At 44.9% G+C, this 22,559-nt stretch overlaps 1 non-coding gene across 1 annotated transcript; it reads left to right on the top strand.

The window, feature by feature from the left end:
* The first annotated feature begins 15,205 nt into the window (after positions 1–15,205).
* On the top strand, positions 15,206–15,369 carry LOC114700381. The gene has a single exon (XR_003735675.1). It is a non-coding gene; the product is annotated as a U1 spliceosomal RNA (small nuclear RNA).
* The last annotated feature ends 7,190 nt before the right edge of the window (positions 15,370–22,559 follow it).

Genomic DNA, 22,559 nt, shown 5'->3' with positions numbered 1-22,559 from the left:
TAAGCAAGCCAGAGAGTGAGAACCAGTAAATGCACAGGGCTGGAAAGCTCAGGCATTTACGATGAAGGTCTTGTGGTGAGCTCTCATTCCAAAGCTAGTTGGTCCATTAAGTGTGGTCCGAAGATTGGGCAGGGGCTGCTTCTGATGGCTGCTTGGCTGACTCTTGCACATGCAGGTGGTAACAGTAGCAGCCGACGGTCTGCATGAGGCCTATTGGGATTCCCAAGGCTGTGATATATGTTCAGAAACTGGGGAGGGACAGGACGTGCCTGGTCATCCGCGGCTCTGACAGGTATGTCAGTGATGCTGCGTGGTGATGACGACCTCGTTCTGCCTGACCCAAACACGGCATCTCTGATCTGAGTGTCTCAGTGTGTGTGTTACCTCTGAATTGTCCAAGAAGGGTAGACCACCTCTGTAGTGCGGCACCTTTTGTTCTTTCTAAGAAGCGTTTAACTTTATCTTGTGTGTGGAGAGGGGAAGGATAGACGCACATGTTGAGGGGACCATGGGTGTTAGTTCTCATCTTCCGCCCTGTTGAACGGGCAGGGACTCTCTGTCTCTGCCCCTTCTCATCAGCTTGTGAGAGCTGTGTAGCAAGTGCTTTTACCCACTGGTCCATCTCCTCAGTCTACCTTTCTTCCTTATAGTCATCACAAGCTATGACTAGATGGTGGCATTGTACTGACCCAACGTCAAAGTCCTTCTCGACACAGCACTCTGGGCAGCCTCTTCCTATCGACCATGGCCACATCTGGGTCTGGATTATATAATAATGACAAGACTTGAATATCCAGATAGCAACTTGTCTAAAATGTCAATTTATAATAATGTCTTGGATTATAGTTTTTGGTAATGAATTTCCTGGAGATGTCATAGATGTTGACATAGTTTATTGTGTATGACCCTATTATTATCATTTCTGGTTGTGCTTTTGCCCCTTAATTCCGTAGCAGTTCTGACTAGGACTTGTTATGGAGCTGGCTGTATACACAGGGCAGGCCAGAGAGAGGCTGCTTTACTTCTGCTGGTGTGGATGGGAGGGGGCTCTTTGTGTCATGGCCCCTTCCCATCTTGCTATCACACCCAGTAAAGTTTTGGATCATGCAACCTTTGTCCTTCCTCAAGCAGAGAAGATTCAAAATAAAGGTCTGCTATTAAGAACCTCATCTTTCATGTGAAATGCTTCTTGCCAATTTGGGAATTATACCTGAATCCATCTGGCATTCATATTGAACCATCTCAAGCCAGGGTGGAATGGAAACTTGGCTCCACATTCTGCTACAAGATTGGATGATGCTAGAGATTCACACATTCCACCTGAAAGGACAACTCACTCTGCTTGGTTCTTCCTATTATCCTAAGAATCAATGGGGCCCAACGATGGTCTTGGGCATGATTACCTATTGGGTGGGTTTGAACCCGTGTGGGTTGTCTCTGCCAGGACAAGGGGGAACCAGCTATGGGGTTCTGTAAGGAAGATATAGGCTGCAACAGATACTTAGCTTTGGACACACCTCGCTGCTTCTCTCAGAAGCACACTTACTTCATTATTTTGTTGCAAAATTGCAAAGGAACTTGTTTTGTTTAAGGAGGGGAGAGCTTAGGGACTTGGAAGATGGCTGTAAGGAGATGGAGATACCAACAGGCCCACTGAGGCTGCCTTCGGGGGTTTGCCAGGTCTGTAAGAGCTGGATTTAGAAAAAGTGTGGTGGTGGTTGGCGGTGTGTGTGTGTTGTGTGTGTGTGTGTGTGTGTGTGTGTGTGTGTATGTGTGAATGTTAAAAACCCAAGCAGACTTACCAGTGTTAATATGCATAATAAAAGTTAATGTCTATGGGGTGCTAATGGTCCAGGCTCCCTTTTTATTATTGACATCAATTTAACGTTGTTGGGGAACTTATTAGATGCAATGTTCCTCTGTACTCGCTATGGAAATAGAAACAAGAGCCACATTCCTCTGTTGTTAATTCAGCTTCTAAAACAGAGAGTGTTGGCAAGACCCTGGTGGTAAACAATTCCACTCATTCCCTGATCACCACGGCAGCCAGGAAAATGAATATTAATGAAACCATGTCCTGCCACCGGTACAAATGCCCCGGGCTTTCTACAGAATGACTGGGGAGGGCACTGCTTGTCAGCTTGCCTTGGAAGTGAATAATTTCACTCAACGGTGTCATCAAAGGCACTCAGAGGGGCATCTTTCATTCTGTTTTGGATGCCCTGATGAAGAATACTGGACACGTGCCGCCTTGCCTCATCAGCGGCTGTCCCCTTGCTGTGTCAATGTTCTGTGTTGGAGAGATGAGGTATCTGTGGGACCGGCAGAGCTTTCCGAGGGAAACAGCTTCCTTGTTTTCGTTGGCACACATTCATTGCACTCAACAGTGCGCTCCATAAGGATGTGTTTACTCCAGCATCTTATACTTGGGCTGCATGGCCCCCACTGCTGCTTTCCTCTCCACCCCCCAAACAACGCCATCTAATCTCCTTTGTTTTTCAGACAATTTCCCTTCTACTTTTAGGTTGTGTATGCATGATGGCTCTGTCTCTGTACAAAATCCACGGACAAGAGAAAACGGGATGTTTGTCGAGTCTGACTTAATTTGCCTAATATGATGCTTTTCAGTTGTATCCACTTTCCTGCAAATGACATTATTTCATTTGCTTCTGTGGCTGACAAAAGTCGTAAACACACACACACACACACACACACACACACACACACACACACACTACACTATTTTCTTTCTCCATTCCTCTGTTGCTCGATAGTGAGGTCAGCTCTGAACCTTTGCTAGTGTGATCAGCTGCTATAATAACTGTCAATGCAAGCACCTCTGCCATGTGCCTGCTTGGAGTTCTCTGGATAAACACCTGGGGTGGTATAGCTCAGTCATGTTCTGGACCTATTTTTAGTTTATTAGGGAACTCCAAACTGATTTCCACAGTGGTTGATCTAATTTACGCTATCTCTAACAGCATGGAAGGGTCTCCTTTCACAGGGGAAATGGGTTTTAAATGATCTTAATTTGGCTCCCAATCTTGAGCTTTGGAAAAGCCCTTTGGCATCCGCTGGACTGGAGACCTGCTCCATCTCCTCCCGCAGCCGCTCTTTCCCTGGATGTCTACTTGCGAGTGACTGGACTTCCTGGATTGGCATGGTAGGTGCAGGCATCTTTCTTTGGGGGTAAGCTTGGTAATTTCAAACCCAAACATTTTAAACCATCTGTAGTTGGTTGTTTTTCACTCTTTGCTCTTTGGCTCTTTGGGGGCCCACCACCCAGCTCCCAAATAAACACACAGAGTCTTTTTTTTTCTTATGAATGCCAGGCCTTAGCTTGCTCATTTCTAGTCATCTTTTCTTAACTTAATTTATCTCATCTACCTTTTGCCTCTGGGCTTTTACCTTCCTCTGGTCTATATAACTTTCTTTCCTTCTTACTCCATGGTATGCTGTGCAGCTGGGTACCTGGGCCCTGGCGTCCTCCTCTCCTTCTCCTTTTCTCATTCCTCAATCTTTTCTTCCCAGATTTCCCCTCCTATTTATTCTCTTTGCCTGCCATCCCTGCCTATTCTTTCTCTTGCCTAGCTATTGGCCATTCAGCTCTTTACTAGACAAATCAGGTATTTTAGACAGGCAAAGTAACATGCTTCACAGAGTTAAACAAATACAACATAAAAGAATGCAATATATCTTTGCCTCCTTAAAACAAATGTTCCACAGCATAAATACATGTATCCCTTCTTTAACTAATATTTCACAACCACCATCACAATAGACTTTTCAAGAAATGAAATGTCTTGTCAACCCTGAGAATGGCTTTAAAGGTGACTCTTTGTCCTTTTTCTCCAAACAGGTGGGAATACTTATATTCTTTATTACTGTCAGGTTAAGAAGTGGTCTTTGTAGATATTATTGGATCTGAGGGGTGCTTGCTGTGGTTTTGAACTGGTGGTTGTAGATGACTGTGTATCCATAAAGGAAAAGTCACTTTGGGCTTTTTCCTACATTGCAAAGAAATACTGTGTTTTATATGTAACAGAACTTACAAGCAATCTTCTAGAGAAAGGGTTTACATATCTCAGAGTGGACAGTGACAATTCACCACTTAAGATGAGAGAGAGAGAGAGAGAGAGAGAGAGAGAGAGAGAGAGAGAGGGAGAGAGAAGAGTCAATACATGTGTGGCATAGATCAGAAAGCTTGGGGACCATAGGGAAATCCAACAGAGGGTCTCCCGGCACACTGTCCCAACACATGCCTCAGTCTGAGTCCTTGGCAAGCGTGTGGAACTGGGATTCAATATGCACGAGGTTGAGTGCAGAACTTGGTTGTGAGAGTGCAGGGAGAGGGGTTACAGGAGAGGCCAGAGTCACAGTGTGGATCTTACCCTATGAGAGGAGACGGGAAGGAGGGCACAGCCCTGTGGAAGCATCGAGAACATGCCACAGGGCTGACGAGAAGTCCTATGTCTGCCTTAGTGACCTGCCACTGGCTGAGAGCAGCTCAGGGACACAGAGATGATGGATTTCAAAGTGTCAAGTTTGAAATCAATTCCTGGTCAGTTACCCCTCCCGGATGTTGGAGGGCTTGAGGCACATTCTGGTGGCTGCCACCATACATTTCATACTCCATACATTAGAGTTCCTGTCTTCTTCAACAGTCCCTTCACTCAATACCTGTCTTGTGCCACATGTTAGATGTCTCCTGAGCATGAAAAGCTGTAGAAGGAAATGAGAAGAGGAGGGAAGATTGAAATCACCTCAGGTGCATGTTCATCCTGCATCCTGTTCCGATGACTAGTTCACAGTGGCGGAGTGAGTGAGAGTTAGAGCCCGGGGCTTTTCCCATCTGTGTTCCACTGTGCACTGGTCAAGATCACAGAGTGTGGCCGGATGGCAGGCTGCAGCTGGGTGTTTGAAGCTCCTGTCACTCCAGAATGTCAATCTCCTCATCACTTCCTTTCCAGAGTGTCCTCCGTGGACAAGGTGTGACACAGGCATTGCTTTGCTGTGCCTGACAAGTTGGCCGCAGGCACACATTGGTTTTCACAGTCCTGTTTCGCGCAAGCGAAGACTTCCGCCTCCTTTTGACTTTCCACAGTTGGCATTTGAGTGCTCTCATCCCTGCTTACTGGAGGGTCTACCTGTATTTCAGAGATAACGCCGTGGGCATGGGGACACCTGAGCAGATCTGGTGCCCACTAGCTGTACAAGGCTAGACAAGTTCTCCAAGCTTTCTGGTTCCTGTTTGCAAACAAAGGAAACTCACCTTCTATTAATTACAGAACAAGGGGGCTCTCAGCATAGAATTTTATGGAGTCAGATACATCTGCATTCCACCCCACGCAAACGCCATTCTTACAAGCTGAAAACCCATTAGGGTTTGGCAGCTTCATATCATACAACACAAAATTAAGACATAAGTGAAGGGTTCTTTTGCAGTGTGTGTGTGTGTGTGTGTGTGTGTGTGTGTGTGTGTGTGTGTGTGTGTGTTGGAAAGCACCCTTACCCTCTGTGGGATCAGTAAGCTGTGAGTTATGTCTTCCAAAAAAAATAAATAAATAAAAGAGTGGAGGGACTGTTGGTCAATGATATTGATCAGCAGGGATGTCTGTGAGCACAGCATTACTGTTAACAGGACATTTGAGATTATTTATGATGAATACATAAAAATAATAGTGTTGGAGCTCCTGGCTTCATAGGCTTCTGTCCATGTTCTCAGAGTCTTAGTGCTCTGTGCATGTGGTGTGGCACAGTCTACGAAGCTGGTGAGCAAACCTTTCCAAGTAGACCTTAGAGAGACACCCAGACTGAAGAACAGGGCAAGTGACAGAGTCTAATGAGCTGAGCTGAGTGTTTCCGTGGGAGAGAAGGAGAGACTCCAGTGACAAGTGGACCATCGAGTCAAGTGCTGGGGGCAGATGACATTTGCCCCAGGCCCCACGGCACACATAATATGACTTGGAAGAGAAGATCTGACACGGAGGGCAAAGAACAGAACAGAAAAAGGAAAAAAAAAAAAGATCCATACATATTGATTGGAAAAAGTGTTTGAGGTTGTCTGCCAAGTGGGAAGGGAGCTAGCGGCACCGTCCGCGTGGGCTCTTTCTCTTTGTCAATAATAAATGTGTAGATTAATGAGGCATCCTCAGAAGCACAGCTGTGCACCTCTTCCCATGGGGACCCTGGGAGAACCTCAGGCACCATTTCCCTTTTCTACAGCATCAAGCAGGATGAAAGCCATTTTTGTGTGACACTGCCTGGATTTCATTCCCACACCCGCCGTCTGTGCAGAGTGGCCAAGTCTGAGCTTTCGAAGCCTCTATTTTTCTATGTGTATAAAAGTTAAGTAATATCTACCCTGTGACCTGTGAGGATGATGTAATAAGTCACATGTGGAGTACAGTGCCAGGACTGGAGAGATGGCTCAGTTGTTAAGAGCGCTTGCTCTCTAAGAGGAGGCTAGAGTTCAGATCTAGTCCCCGCAAGGGGAGGCTCACAGCTGCTCGTAATTTCAGCTCCAGGGGTCTCACACCATCTCTGGTCTCATCAATCTGCCCCGCTCCTGTGCCCAGGTACATGAACACACACAGGAGCACAGCCGCACACATGCATAAAAAGTCTTTAAGAAAAATAAATACTATGATAAGACACAGATGGTGTTCAAAACGAATAGCTATAATCATTACTAGTATAGTTCTGTGTTTTATGTAACAAATTGCTTCATACTCAGAAAAAAAAATATTTCAAAGGAATTTGTTTGAGACATGCCTGGAGAGACAATTACTCAAATTCTACATGAAAACAACTGAAATTAATAAAAGGGTGCACGAAATAATCATTGCAAGTATAAAGCCGGAAGAATTCCTGTGAATATTAACTGACTGAAATCTACAATCCACAGAAGGATTTACTTCTGTTTCTAGGGAGTCGTAACGCCGGTTGTAGTCATGATCACACTTATTTTGCCTTTTGTAAGCTCCTGTTGACTGATGCACCACAGCCCGTGGTTTGTGCCTTGTGTTATAGAACAGGTAGTCTGCACATGTCTGTCTGTTATACTTGACCACTGAGGTGAGTGGCAGGGCTCTTGGCTTTGGAAGAGGACACAGGTAACAATCAGAACTCTTGAAAGTCCTGTCCTTAGAGATGACCAGGCCTTCAGGTGGGCAAGATGACGACATTTCTGAAGCCACGATGGAGATTAGATGAGAGAGTCAATGACATTGACTCAGGTGTACAAACATGTAGACTCAGTTAACTGATAACACATTTTTGTGTGTAGTCCCACCATGTAAGAATGTGTGAATGTGGAAGTAGATTTTTATTGTCAAGACTGCAGATGAGAACACAGTCCAACCACTGTCTCCATGTCAGCCCAAGGATACCTGGAAGAGAACCTAGCTGGACCTCCCGGAAATCGCAACTCACGGAAACTGCAAGGTACTAATATGTGTGATTGGAGCCATGGCGTTGGTGGTAACTTGCGAGGCACCAGGAGATATCTGATGTATCTGTATTAAAATAATGGTTTATGGAGGCTTGGGAGAACCTCAGCGGCTGAGAGACAGCTCAGTGGCCAAGAGCATTTGCTGCTCTTGCAGAAGATCTAGGTTTCATCCTCAGCACCCACATGACATTTCACGACCTTTGTAACTCTAGTTCCAGGGAATCCACGACCCTCTTCTCGACTCTGCAGGTCCTACAGGCACGTGCAGTTAGACATGCGAAAGAAATAAACTTTAAATAGTTTATCTTCTCAAGGTTGTCCCCCAGAACGTAAGGATAAGGATTGTGGTTGTATTTGGAGTATCTAAGTGTATTTAAAGACAATTTTTAAAAAAAATGAATCCAGCCATGGCCTTAACAGCAAGCTGGCTGTTTCCTGAAGGATGTCATCTCCTGGCCAGGTTTGCCTGAGACGTCCACATTCTCACTACTCTGCCTGTGGGGTAGGCAGTTGGAGGGTCTGACCTCCTCCCTGGGGCCGCAGACGTCATGAACACTTTCTCTTTACACTGAAAAGCTGCTTTTAAAGAATTGGTGTGTGCTCATTGTGCATGGATCGGGGTGTCATGGGGATGTTTGGTACAAGTGTGAATTGTACTTTGAGTGTATGCCCCAACCTATGTCTCCCTTGCTTGGACCCCTCTTCCCTAGTTTGTCTCCTTAAACAATTTTGTTTCTACTTTCAGGCTATACATACATACATACATACATACATATATACATACATACATGATTTTAATATCTGTATAAAATTTAGGAACTAAAAACAAGAGGAAAATACAGTATTTGTCTTTCTGAGACAGGCTTAATTAGTCTGATGTGATAATCTCCAGTCTCATGCATTTTCCTGCAGATTTAACAGTTTTGTTCATCTTTATAGCTGGATAAAATCCTCCGGTGAATAGACACAACGTTTTCTTTATTCCTCAGACAGTGGGCATCTAGGTTGGCTCTGTAGCTTAGTTGTTAACGAACTGGACTCTTTCAAATCACACAGTGGCTGCTGGATCTGTTCTAGCCTCACAGTGTGCAAATTCTCTGCATCAGAACACAGCCTCCAAGATCCATCTACAGGTATAAGACACACTATAAAACCTAACAAAAATTCGCTTGGCTTTTGACTTCCTGCCCTGTAGCTTGGTATTTTCCCGGTAGTATTTGCACAAGTCGTCGCCCTCCAGTTTGTGTGCGGAGATGCTCATCTGTCACCTCCCCCTGTAATGAGCATTTTGTTTAGAGACTGTCTCTTCTCTACCTTCTGGCACAGCCCCCGAGGCAGTCTCAAGCCTTGTGCTTGTTTGTGGGGTGAGTCACTTGCTCCAGGCTGCCCTCCAGGCTGCCTAAGGCAGGCACATGAATTCTGAGAGAAGTCACTGCACGCTTCCTTGCTTTTAGACTCTCTGCCCGTGCAGATAGGAAGCCCTGCCTTTTGGGAGTTGGTTTCTAGTTTACCAAGGCAGGGCCCTTGCCAATTCGCCCATCACCAATCCTCATGTGGAAACATAACTTGGAGAATCTTTGCGAACTCAGAGTTATAGATGTGATATATATATATGACACGTATGTACTTATATGATATGTGCTCTTATTCTTGTTCAAAAGAATCATGTCTAGAGAAGGGATTAGGCAGTAAAAATGTTTAATGTAATCATGAGTGGGCCAAAGCCTATGCTTTCCAAAACTCATTTTACCATTTTTCTAAGTCTCCCATGGGAAGCCCTTGATATCTATATTAGCTTGCTCAGTTTCTAAAATAAATTTTCACAGATATGGTAGCTTTTACAAACAAAATTAATTCTCCTAAAGTCCTGGAGGCTGAAAGTCTGTGATTGGATGTCATTAGAGTTGACTCTCCAAAGGCCTTCTCATTGGCTGTGTAGACGGTTGCCTTGTGTCTGCTCTCTTGCGTGGTCATTCCTCCTTCTGTGTCTTTGTCCCACTCTCCTCCTGCAAGGACATAAATCAGAGTGGGTAAGGACCTACCCTTACTACCTCCTTCACCCTGTTGCTGCTTTAAAGACTATCAAAACATACTCAAATTCAGAGGTACTAGAAAGAGACATAAATCAGCTCATAAGTAACATCCTACTTAGAACCCAGTATAATTGAGATCAACACAGAAGGCAGAAGAACCCTTGGGAATGTCAGGAAAGACAGCTGCGTGATTATTTCCAGGGCCTTTATTGAGTCCCTGGAAGTGAGTGGTCATGAGTGGTCCCTGGTCATTCCTCAGAGACTAGAGGAGAGACAGAACCACTGCTGATTTCCTCAAGACCCAAGGAGACAGAGCAGAAACACAGTTTGCATTTTCCTCTAGACGCTCCTGAGCTAGGGCAGTGTTCCAGAAACAGCAAGGAAGAACTTCATGCCGTGGTGACAGCTAGGCTCTTAGAAGAGATGTAGAGTAGCACCAGAACCAAGACACGGCCACCGTGTGACCGAGCACTTGCTCAGAGTCACACACAAGGTGTTCAAGGAACTGTGGGAAAAAATGGCCAGAAACTAAACAGTGGGGAAGTAAAACTTTGTAGTGAGACAAAGCATTTCTCTTTCCTCCAAAATCTGGGGAATCCCTAGGCCCGTGTTGCTGCAATTGAAATGGGATGATATCATTTCAGTGTGCCCCTTAACAGTTTGTATGTTATACATTCAATCCCTAGATTCATCGGTTGATGGTATTTGGAGGTGAGGCTTTGGGGAGATATGATTAAAATATAATTAGTGTTAGATGACGCCATGAGGGAGAGGCTCCCACGCTGGCATTAGTACCTTGATAAAAGAAGATAGACTTGAACCACCTTGCTTTCTCTGCCTTGTCAATATGTCTTAGCTGCTGTTCCTGTTGCTGTGAGGGAATGCTCTGACAAGGGCAACTCAGAAAAGGAAAAAGTTGATTTGGGCTCACAGGGTCACAGCTGGTCCATCCCTGCGGGCAGGGTTACAGCTGGTCCATCCCTGCGGGCAGGGTCACAGCCCATCATCCCTGCGGGCAGGGTTACAGTGGGTCCCTGCGGGCAGGGTTACAGTCCATCCCTGCGGGCAGGGTTACAGTCCATCCCTGCGGGCAGGGTTACAGCTGGTCCCTGCAGGCAGGGTCACAGCCCATCTCTGCGGGCAGGGTTACAGCTGGTCCCTGCGGACAGGGTCACAGCCCATCCCTGCAGGGGAAATCACAGCTGTGAAGCCTGACATCGCTGATTGTACTGCATACACAGTAAAGACGCAGAGAGAAACAGATGAATACACCTCAACTCCCTCTCCCTGCTTAAACATTCCAGGATCCACCGTATGGGGAATGGTTCCACCCACAATTAAGATGGGTCTCCCTACATCAAAGAACATTGTCAAGGTAGTTCCCCACAAACAGACTCTGAGACTCATCTCCCACTTGATTCTAGATTCTGTCAAGCTGGTGATTGACACTAATCATCACAATTCTACTTCTTGTCAACAAGACAAAGTGATGAATCACTTTTAATTCATAATTGTCTACCCTTGTCTCCATAGGCTTATGACCGCATTATAAGGTAAAATGCATTTGGCCACAATATTTTTCTTGTCTAGGAATTTATCATAAAGGCACAATTTGTGTTCCAAGCTAAGCTTGTAAAGACAGGAAAATTTAATTTTATCCATGGCTATATTCCTAGCACATGGAATGGTACTTGACTCATGGTACACGTTATATTAGGCCCAGATCAAGGAGACCCCCAAAAGACCACCATGGAGACTGAATCCCACATGTAAAAGCTAAGAGCCTTTATTTTCAAGCTCCGGGGCCTGATCTCTCTGTCTGTCTGATGCAGAGGTGAAAGCAGAGAGCCTTGAGCCCAGGCAGGATAGGGTTTTTATTATAGTAGAGGTCCGGGTGAGGAGATTTCCAGGGTTCAGGACCCTGATTGGCTGACAATTGTCTAGGGGTATCTGTAAAACAAAAATAGGTGTGTGCTAGACTCAGGGACATCCAGCCACCTTATTTAATGGTTGGAATGTTTGGGATGTCAGGTACTTCCCCATCCCTGGACTGTGTCAGCTTAAGGCTTTTCCTGGATCTGGGTGTTGCCTGCCAGTAAGCCTGTCACAGAAGCTGTGTCTGGGCCCCTAAGCCTGTCATGGTGGCTGTGTGGTCAAGCTGTTTTTGGGCTCCTTTACAGTTACATTAATACTTGTTGAATGAATAAGTGAATGAATAGACAATTATAAAACATTAGAGACTACCGTTTCATAGCAGGATATGCTTATAATCCCAGTACATAGACGGAAACAGAAGGGCCAGATTTAGCTGCATAGTGAGGTGGAAGGCTGAATGGGTTAAAAGACTTTTGTACAAAAAGAGACCCAACTTCAAAGGACCTCTAAAGTCCCTAATAATTGCAATGCTTTAAATTTTGAAGTACATTAACTGAGCACCTATAAAATAAAATAAAAATAAAAACAAGTTATATGCTTTCAACATGCATTGGTCCAGGGTAAACACCCCATTCCAAACAGAAGAACTGGAGTGTATCAAGAAATAATCACACCAAAGCAAAACCAAAACTTACCAGGAAAACACTAAATTCTGTAGCTCTGTGTGCCCTGTCTGGATCTTGTCATGTCATATTCTGGGGTCCAAAAGGCTTACTTGCCAAGACCTGCTTCGGTGGGGGTTCAGGTCCCGAAGAGAGAGAGAGAGAGAGTGTGTGTGTGTGTGTGTGTGTGTGTGTGTGTGTGTGTGTGTGTGTGTGTGTGTTGGGAGGACGGCATGGGGACAGATGGATGGACAACGCAGGGTCATGGACACGATCTGAGGGTGAATCAGGATAGTAACCTACACATTTATTGAAGAAAGGTTACACCGTTTATACTCTGTCATCGCACATAGGATTAAAGTGGAGAAAAGGGGCGTGTGAGCTGGGGTGTGGCTTGATGTCAGGGAATGAGGACACCTGCAATGACCTGGACAAGTTAATAGGCACCAGTCACTGTGAATGGAAGGACTACAAGTTCCTCTTGCCAGAGATAAGAATGTCTCCCTCTTTAGCAAGCAGGAGCTTTCCTCAAGCCCCTGAGGAAATGGGGAGTGGTCTAAATGCCTGACCTTGGCAAAATGACTTTCTTGGAGGATCAGACATTTCATTATAGAATATTGTGGTTTCTTGTGTGACTTAGTTTATCCAAATAGCTAAAGCTTAAAGCGAGCAAAGATAAGTCTAGATAAATATTACTCTGAACCTGAATAGACCTTAGGAATTTATAAATCTTGATTATCAAATATCACACATATGTTACTTATCTAAATTTTCTAGCAGCTTGGTGTTAACATGTTTGGGAGTAGGCAGAGCTATCTTGCTATATGGTTGCACAGTGGTGGGGAATTTTTTCCAAAGAATTATTTTGTTTAGAGAGGCTGTCATTTTATACATTTTCATCCTTCAAAGGCCATGCAAAATTTCCCAAAGTGAAAGGTGTAAGGGAACTCTCATAACACATAGTGAGAATCATTAAAAATGAAAGTAAAAAGGTGCTGGAGAAGTGTGGTCTGCAGTGTCAAAATTCTGGAACTCTGTCAAGCAGCGATGGCCACCATGTGGTCCACACCACTCACCCCTCCGTCTCTACCTCCTGAAGCACAGACAGATTCTCTCTTGGCCAGCTCCACCCTATGCTAGCAGCTCCACTTTGACATACATCCTGTGGTTTGGGCATCACCAGTATCCTGGGGTCTCTGCAGAAATGAGGCTTCAGCTTAACAGCTTTCATTCAGTGGCCTCTCTCTGCAAGGATGTCAGCCTTGCCACACTTTGTTCTTCACAGTACCCGTAATCTTGTATTCTCTTTGCCTTTAAAACTAGCACCATATGGATGATGCCACCAAGTTCTGATGGAGCCTGGTTTCCCTAGGCAATAGAGATCTGTTCACATACCTTTCCCCCCACAAGTACAAATTATCCATTATCTTTAAATTCAACTTTACTAAGTTCTCAAGACACAAGCAGAATGAGGCCAGCTTCTTTATCACATGACTGGCCCCAGTTCAGTTCCCTGGAGAGTCCCTGTTGCCTCTGAAGTTCTGTGCCAGTCCTCCACTGTCTGCTTCTCTCTCAGCATTCTTGTCTTCCAAGCTCCTGCCATCTCTGTATCATTCAAGGACTCTTCTAACCCCAAATTCTAAACTCTTTCATATTCCAGCCACAAAACAGTTCAAAGTGCGTAAACCACACGGTCATCTTTATCACTACAATGGTCCCACCTCTCAGTACCAATTTCCATGTTGTTTTCTTTGCCCGTGGCTATGATAAAATGTTCTGGAAAAGCATCATAAGGTATAAAAGGCCCATTTCACTTCACAGTTCAGTGTTACCATCCATTATTGCAGGGGAACCATAGTGTCAGGAGGTTGAGGGACCTGGTCCCATCTCACCAGCAGCAAAGAGGCAGAGAACAACAGGTGAATACAGGCATCTAAACTCCTATTTCCACATATGCAACCCAGGACTCCCTTTCCAGGGAGTGGTATCTGCTCACACAGTAGATGGTCCATCTGTTAACATAATCAGGATAAACACCACAAGCACACCAGGTGGCTGAACTCTCAGGTGATTCCATGTTCTGTGAGGTTGACCATTAGCACTGGCCATCACACCATGCAGTGCTGGCCTCAGTCTTAAGATGCAGCACAAGGCCTCGAAGATGCTACGCTCATGCTCTTGGAGTTGTCATCCTTGATACCTGTGAAGTAAGTGAGTTTCTAATCTATAAATTTCCCTGGGCTGTGGTAGTTAGTTACAGGAACAAGAACCACTCACAGACCAAAGCATAGAAGTTTTAAAGATGTAAAAGTTGAATGAGATCAACTTGGTCATGACTGTGATCCTGACTCTCTCAGCCTCCAGAACTGTGAGAACGTAGATGTCTACTGAGCAAGACCCCCAGTCTGTTTTGTTAGGTAGACTGAGAGGTCAAGGAAGAGGCACATGGTGAGAAGACACTTCCATGGCTGTCTGGTGGTGAGAGCTGCCTGGCTTGCTCCCCTTTGTATTTGGTAACGAACTTAGCTTTGTTTGATCAACAGCTGTGGTGATTGTTCTTCTGGTGAGTCAGCGGCTGAAAGCCTTCAGCATCGGCTTCTGATAGGAGGTCAGGTTTGGGGCTATGTCTTAGAGCAGACTTGTAGGAAGTATCATCAATGCTAAGCAACTCAGCTGATCTTTCAGCACAGGTGGGATCATCTTTTCAGAAAATGAAACAAATTGAACACTGTCCTCAGCTCCCTTTGTGTCTGGCCCTTGTCCCCACATGGCACTTGTGCAGGATGAGAACTCCTGTTGAGAAACCTGATACCATGGACAGGGGGATGTATGAGGGTGAGCAGAGGGGATTTCTGAAGGATAGAATGGAATGATCTGCTGGAGTCTGTGAGAGCTGATTTCAAATCTGGTGCTGGACCACATGGACCTTTTGATTTTCATTGGTCCTGTGATATCAAAAGATATATGAATCTTCTAAATATCTTTTTCTTGACACATTCGCTTCTGAGCTTTGGATGCCATGACTCAGGGTTCTCTTTAAAAGAAAGTCACAGTAGTTCTGGTAGGCTCACATTTAGTAATGCATCTGATGGATAACAGATGTTTCATGAACAAATCTCGGAGCAGTCATGAAGAAAGCAAGAGAAAAGAAAGGAAGGAAGAATGATTAAAAGAAAGGAAGAATACTTACCTGGCAGGGGAGATACCATGATCACGAAGGTGGTTTTCCCAGGGCAAGGCTTATCCATTGCATTCTGGAAGTGCTGACCCCTGCGATTTCCCCAAATGCGGGAAACTCGACTGCATAATTTGTGGTAGTGGGGGACTGCGTTTGCGCTCTCCCCTGAAAAAAAAATAAAAAAAGAAAAAAAAGAAAGGAAGAAATGAAGGGTCCGAATGAAAGAAAGAGGGAAGAAAAGGAAGGAAGAAATATGAAAGGCTGTCTTGCGTGAACCTTTGGCTGTGGATGGAATACTTCCACAGTAAGTCAGGGCATTTACTGTCTCAGCAGGGTTTGAAGGAAGGTGGTTCAGTGGTTCAGCGATGCTCAGAGGACTGATGGCTCATGTCTTCCTCCACTGTCATCCTTGGGGTGATAGGAATGTTGTTCCCTTTGGTGGCCAGATGGCTGCTCCACCCAGAGCATCATGCCCTTAAATGACAGTGTCTTACCATCAGCAGGTAGATGTGGACAAGCGAGGCTCCCCTGGGTGTCTCAGTGCATTATAGAGAGCCGGTCCCAAGACCCTTCAGCAAATTTATACCTGTGGCTTCCAGCCTATGTGATTCAGGAGGAAAGGAATTTCTCTCTTCTCTCCCAAGTGATTACAGCAGAATGGGATGCCTGGTTTGGCTCCTGAGATGTAGGAAGCCTGGGAAAGCTATCTTGGTAGAGTTAGATGTTACTTAGCTGCAAGAATGTTCTGTGAAGCTCATCATCAGGCAATTTCTTATGTAAACATTATGGATTTACTTATACAAACAGTGTTGTGAACTGGTATAATTTTATGGGACCATTGTCCTATGCACCATTGTTATATACACATTATGTATGTACAGCAGCTGTGTGTGCCATGTGACTATATTACGATGGGAAATAGAGTGAGGAATGCAACCCCCCCGACAATGTTTTAAAAGCTGAGTTACATGGATTATCTGGGTTTCTGGGTACAATTATATATAATTTCTGGAGTCAGGAAGGACCCTCTTAGGTGGGGAGATGCATCATCCTCTTTTATAAATAGTGTATAATCATTTATTATTTTGTCCCTTTGCTAGGGAGTGTCAGGGCACCTGTGTAGGAACAATTCTCACCATGCTGTCTCTTGTGATGGCGACTCTAGAGCACTGGAGATAGGGTCCAGGCACATGCTTCAGTACAAGCCACTCTTCAATGAGAGGTCTGTGTCTGGCCCATACCCTGTGCCGTGGTTTGAGTGTTCTCTCTGAGGTACTCAGGAAGCTTTATCTGCAAATTCACATGTTGATGGATTTTAGAGGGGAGTCTCTGAGGGATAAGCAGGATGAGATGAGGTCATAAGAGTGGGGCCCTATGACAGGGCCAGTGGCTTTATATGAGGAAGAAGAGCAGTGTGAGCTGGTGCCTTTGATTACTTTCTCACTGTGTGATGTTCTCTGCCCTGGTGCGGGAAGATGCTGAGGTCCAGGCTACACACTTTCAACCTCTGGAACCACGAGCTAAGTAGACCTCTGTTCTTTATAAACAGTGTCTGATAGTTGCTATAGCTATTGTAGATGAACTAAATCACACTGGATTCATAGTTAGGGGAAAATGAGTAAACATGACTATGAAGAACCCAACAGTAAGGCAAAGCCTCTCTCCTTCTAGATCTTTGAATATGGAGGAAAAGTGTTTTCTAGAAATCGTCCTTAAATTTCTATTATAGCTCACTGGCCAGAACCTGTGGGTTATAAACCCACTCCTAACTAAGAAGAAGAATGACTTGTATTTTTAGCCTCCATCTTGGTGCAAGATAGGCCAAAAAAGGACAAGGACTGAAGTGCAGCCAATATCCAGCAATCAGCATCATTGGCTACTGATTAGTCACGTTAATAGTGACAGATGTGGTCTTTCAGGGGAGCCTCAGTTTCAGAAAGTTTTTGAAATTTATTATGTTTTTCCATAGTTATAACAATGTGAAATTTTATTACCCATTCCAATTTAATCTTTATTATACTAAAATTACATGAGGAAAAAAATTGAATATTGATGGCAAGGGAAGTGACTCCGTCTTCTGAAAATACCCAGGCTGGCTGGGAGTCCTTCTGGTCACTGGGCTAGCAAGAGCAGGTCCACAGCATGCATCCTCTCACGACAGCTGAGCTCTGCTGTCTCAGTTCACTAACCCAAGATAAAGCAGGCAATTAAAGTGTCATTACTGTGTGTGTGATATGTGTCTCCCTGTCGGGCTGCAATAGCTCACCCATTAGAGTATTTACATCACGGGTGCCAGGGGCCTGGTGCCCCACAGTTCAGGAGCCCCCGTCCTTCAGTGGTGACCAGAAGTGTGTGCCCCTCGTTCCAGTATCCTTTACCCATGGAAAGTCAGGTATTTCATGGAAAGGAATAGGGGTGATTTTATACCCTCTTTGAAGCAAGACACAGATGCTGACAACTTAGGAAAAGTAAACACATGTACACACACATGCACACCTGTGCATTTTCACACACAATCTCTCTTTTTAAAAAAAATTATTTTTTTTATTTTATGTGCATTAGTGTTTTGCCATGGGTGTCAGGTCCTCAGGAACCAGAGTCACCGCCAGTTGTAAGCTGCCATGTGGGTGCTGAGAATTGAACTCAGGTCCTCTGGAAGAGCAGCCAGTTCTCTTAACCCCTGAGCCACCTCTCCAGCCCCTTCCACACAATCTCTTGTACACACCATCTCTCAATACATTCTTTCTTTTATTGGTACATGCCCATATTCATATATGTTCTCATATGCATACTCACATCTACTTATACATATGTATACTCACACACACACACATATATACATGTACCCATATATGCACATACACAGATACAGACATATGCACATGTGTTCAGAAATACACATACACAAATATACATATAAGGCATACACATACATTCACACATACCTACACACATACATATGCATAGACATATATGCAGACATGCACAATATACACATACACATGCAAACACACACAGACACATATGTATGAATATATACTTCCATACACACATGCATACGCATACACACATACGTGCAAACATGCATAAACACATTTACAGGCATGTATACACACACACAAACACACACACACACACACACACACACACACACACACACACACACACACAAAACGTTCCGAGCTTCTGGAAAGAAGGTCGATGCACTCATTTGTATATGCTGTAGAATCCACCAGCTTATTTTCCTGTCATTCAGTTTTGGAAACAGTATCCTAACTGTAACTTGTGTGTCTGAGAAGTGAGTGGAGCGGCCACACAATTCTCCTCTTATAACTTAATATGCAGCTTTCTCATGGTGCCTCATGTTTGTTTGTCTAGTTTCCCGGATGTCTTCCTGTGGGTAGCCGGGCTTGAGGACTTGGGTGCAACCATCTCTCACCCCCCCCCAAATTGACCTCTTTTTAATGTTTCCTGTGTCTAGACTAAATTTCACTTGCTGTGGCCACAGTGGCTTCTTATCTCAAACAGGTATCCACAGTATTACAAGGTGGAATATTTGCTCACAGCTGTCCATGGCACATGAAGCTAGAGGCCCTGAGCAGTGTGCTGATGGAGGAATCACAGGAGTGAGGGTCAGGCTGGGGTGTCTAAGAGCTGGGGTCCAGTTCCCGGATCTCCTTATGGTGACTGTGGCTGCATCATCTCCCTGTGGGGCTCTGGATGTTTATGCCAGGGTCTCCGTGTGTGAGCATAACATTGCCTATCATTTGAATAATGACTTTTCTTCAGCAAAATACAGGGCAATGTTCTATGTTATGTCTATCTGGTAATCACCACATATCTCTGTTTCTAATATTTATAAAAAGTGATTTGGTCTTAGCAGAGTATTCTAAATGCTAATATCTAATTAGTATCACTGGACATTGTTTTTTTTTTTTCAAAATTAAGAGTTGGGCAAATATGATTACTTTGATATGTGTAAATGGAAGTATTCCTGTCCCAACCACCTGCTCCCTGTCCTGGCAGATGCTTCCCAAGTAACTGACTTGGACACTTAATATAAATTATAAATGCTCAGCCAATAGCTCAGGCTTGTTACTAACTGACACTTACATTTAAATTAATCCATTTCTATTAATCTATGTATTGCCACATGGTTTGTGGCTTGCCACCTCATTTTCTACACATCCTACTGGCTGGCATCTCTCATGACTCCACCTTTCTTCTTCCCATCATTCTTAGTTTGGCTTTCCTGCCTAACTTCCTGTCTAGCTACCAGCCTGTCAGCTTTTTATTAACCAATGAGCATAATCCACAGCAGGCATGTATTTGAATCCCTTCCATTACTGCCCCATTCTACTTCACACTTTAGGCTGTTTATAAGAACCCTTCATTAAAGAAACACAACAGTTAGCTCTTTCTTCTGAGTCGCCAATAAAAATGACTCCAGACATAGACAGCTGTCTGACACTGACTCTTCTTCACTGTGTTGTATGTCATGGCATCCTGCTTGGGTAATGAATGGATGATTTCAAATATTTTTTTCCTATGTTGTTTGAGGAAAAGTTACAAAGAAGAACAGAAATGCGTAGCTATTTGGATCCAAAGTGGTGCTCAAAACCTCTTTCCAGTTGTGTGTGTGTGTGTGTGTGTGTGTGTGTGTGTGTGTGTGTGTGTGTTAGAACTCCTTCTTACAGGCACAGGATCGAAGCCTATGCTTTCTGTGGCGTAGCCATTTCCTCCTAATTAAATGGTTTTCTCTTGGAGGGAGACACTTAAGACTCAAGAAGTCAACACAACTTCCAAGACCCAGGAAGTTTCTGAAAATTGAAAAATTCAAGACCCTCTCCCCAAGGTTATACAAGTAGTAAGGATTCTTGGAGAAGAGACTCCAAAGGACCCAGCTGTCAGGCAAGGAGCTTCAGAGATACATCTTCAGTGAGTGGTCTCTCATCCCGGGGTGGGCTTTTGGGTGATGCAGTAAATAACCCGCCATCCTTGCTCAGTGAGTAACCCCAACCAACCCACTGTTTCACCACGTCTGATTTGGTGGGGTTGCTCCTTTTGGTCTGTTGTTGGTGTTGTGTCTGGGGTGAATAAAACTGTCCATGTCTTCTCAGGTAAAGTCTACAATATCTTTACCATTATCTGATACTGTTTTCATTGAATGTTCTTGAGAATCATTATTATGTGCAGGGTGCATTCCTCACACAGCGTATCAGGACAATTTTTTTTCTTATTGTGTGAGATTGAATTAATTCATGTATTGGCTCAGGTAGGAAGAGCAGATGTTTTTTGGGTGTTCTGTACTTACTCTCTGGTGGGAACTCTTATTCTCTATTAAGCTATCTGGCTCTGGCGCTAGTTCAGCCCCACACTGCTGTGTCTTGTTCTCCCTCCTTCTGATGCTAAATCTTTGTTTAGTGGGCCATCTCTGCTCCCTTCCTGTTGCAGGAAAGAAATGAGTTATTGTTATAGCAAGTGCATGGTCCAAAAGTCCTAAAGCACTTACTGTCTCATTCTCTACATGAAGTGATTGCCGACTCCAGTTTAGATAAAATTCATGGTGGGGTTTAGGATGGAAATAGATATTTGTTAAGCCCATCCTATTCTTCAGTTTCCTCGGATGTGAACAGCTCTCCCTATGTTGTCTTTCACATCCATAAATCTCCCTCCCAAACAAAGAATGCTCCTTGACACAGAGCATGGTGCTTCCTATTCATTCAACTCTCTTTCAAATTGAGCGAGGAGAGAGATGTCTATTAGCATCATGATGGACCTCACAGGAACTCTTAAAACACAGCAGAGGTGGCTTCAGATGGCAGTGAATGCTTCGGCCTTTAATGCTGCACACATCAGAACAGGAGTTCTGAGACCCGTGAGTGGGAGAACAGTGTGAGCATGGCTGGGCTGGAGGCAGGCTCCCCATGCTGCCTTCACTAGAGGTCAGAGAGGGCAGCCTGCCCAACAGCTCTCCTCTTCTCACCCCATGTGCTGGACAGTTTTCTGTCAACCCGACACAAGCTAAAGTCATCTGAGAGGAGGGACCCTCAATGAAGAAAATGTCTCCATAAGATGAGGCTGCCAGCAAGCCTGTAAGGACATTTTCTTAGTGATTGATGGGGGAGGGCCCAGCCCATTGTAAGTGGTGTCACCCCTGGGCTGGCGGTCCTGGGTTCTACAAGAAAGCAGGCTGAGCAAGACATGATGAGGAACCCAGTAAGCAGCACCCCGCCATGACCTCTGCATCAGTTCCTGATTCCAGGTTCCTGCCCTGCTGGAGTTCCTGTCCTGACTTCCTTCAGTCATGAACAGTGATGTGGAAGTGTAAGTCAAATAAACCCTTTCCTCGTTAAGTTTCTTTTTGGTCATGGTGTTTCATCACAGCAATAGAAACCCCAAGTTAGACACTTCATAGAACCTTAGCATGACCAATATAGCCAGGCCACACACTTCCATACTTATGGCTGTCAGCTTTCTTTTTTCTCTTGTGAAATAAGAGCAGCAACTTCTTTTGCTACTTCTTTTAAGATGGTTCTGATGACAAACTCTAAAATCAAAATGAGTTTCCTTCCCTTAGAGTCATTTCTAAATTACCCGGCATGGTGATCACACATTATATATTATGTTAGTATAAGCAAAGCATATGCAATCCAAAGGGGGTCTGGCAAGCCAAGACATCCCGGCGACTTCCACCACCTTGACAGAAGGGACAGATGGCTGGGCCAGGAAGCTGGAGCCTGTTCAGGTTGGAGAAGTAGCTCCTACCATCCACTGCCTGCAGAAAGCCTGTGAGATGGGCATGGAGCCATGGACTTAAGGAAGAACTAGCCTGAAGGATGGAATCTGTCTGGAAAGGATAACCAGGAGGAAGAACAGGGAGATGGAGAGGCAGCTGCAGGGATTTTTTAGCCAGGCTTTAACCTCGGCGGGTTTCTGTAAAGCAGAGCTCAGCCTTCAGTCATAGAGGGTTCAGGTGTAGACTTCCTCCTAGTGGGAATGCAGGTGGAGTGTGGGGTGTGCTCAGTGTGGATGGAGTGGGGTGAGTCAGTGTGGATGGAGTGGGGTGGGTCAGTGTGGATGAAATGAGATGGGTCAGTGTGGATGGAGTGGGGTGAGTCAGTGTGGATGGAGTGGGGTGAGTCAGTGTGTATGGAGTGGGGGGTGGGTCAGTGTGGACGGAGTGGGGTGAGTCAGTGTGTATGGAGTGGGGGGTGGGTCAGTGTGGACGGAGTGGGGGGTGGGTCAGTGTGGATGGAGTGAGGTGAGTCAGTGTGGATGGAGTGGGGTGAGTCAGTGTGGATGGAATGAGATGGGTCAGTGTGGATGGAGTGGGGTGGGTCAGTGTGGATGGAATG

This window comes from Peromyscus leucopus, chromosome 12, assembly GCF_004664715.2.
Source record: "Peromyscus leucopus breed LL Stock chromosome 12, UCI_PerLeu_2.1, whole genome shotgun sequence".
NCBI lineage: Eukaryota > Metazoa > Chordata > Mammalia > Rodentia > Cricetidae > Peromyscus > Peromyscus leucopus.
This window is presented reverse-complemented; position numbering and strand designations above follow the sequence as displayed.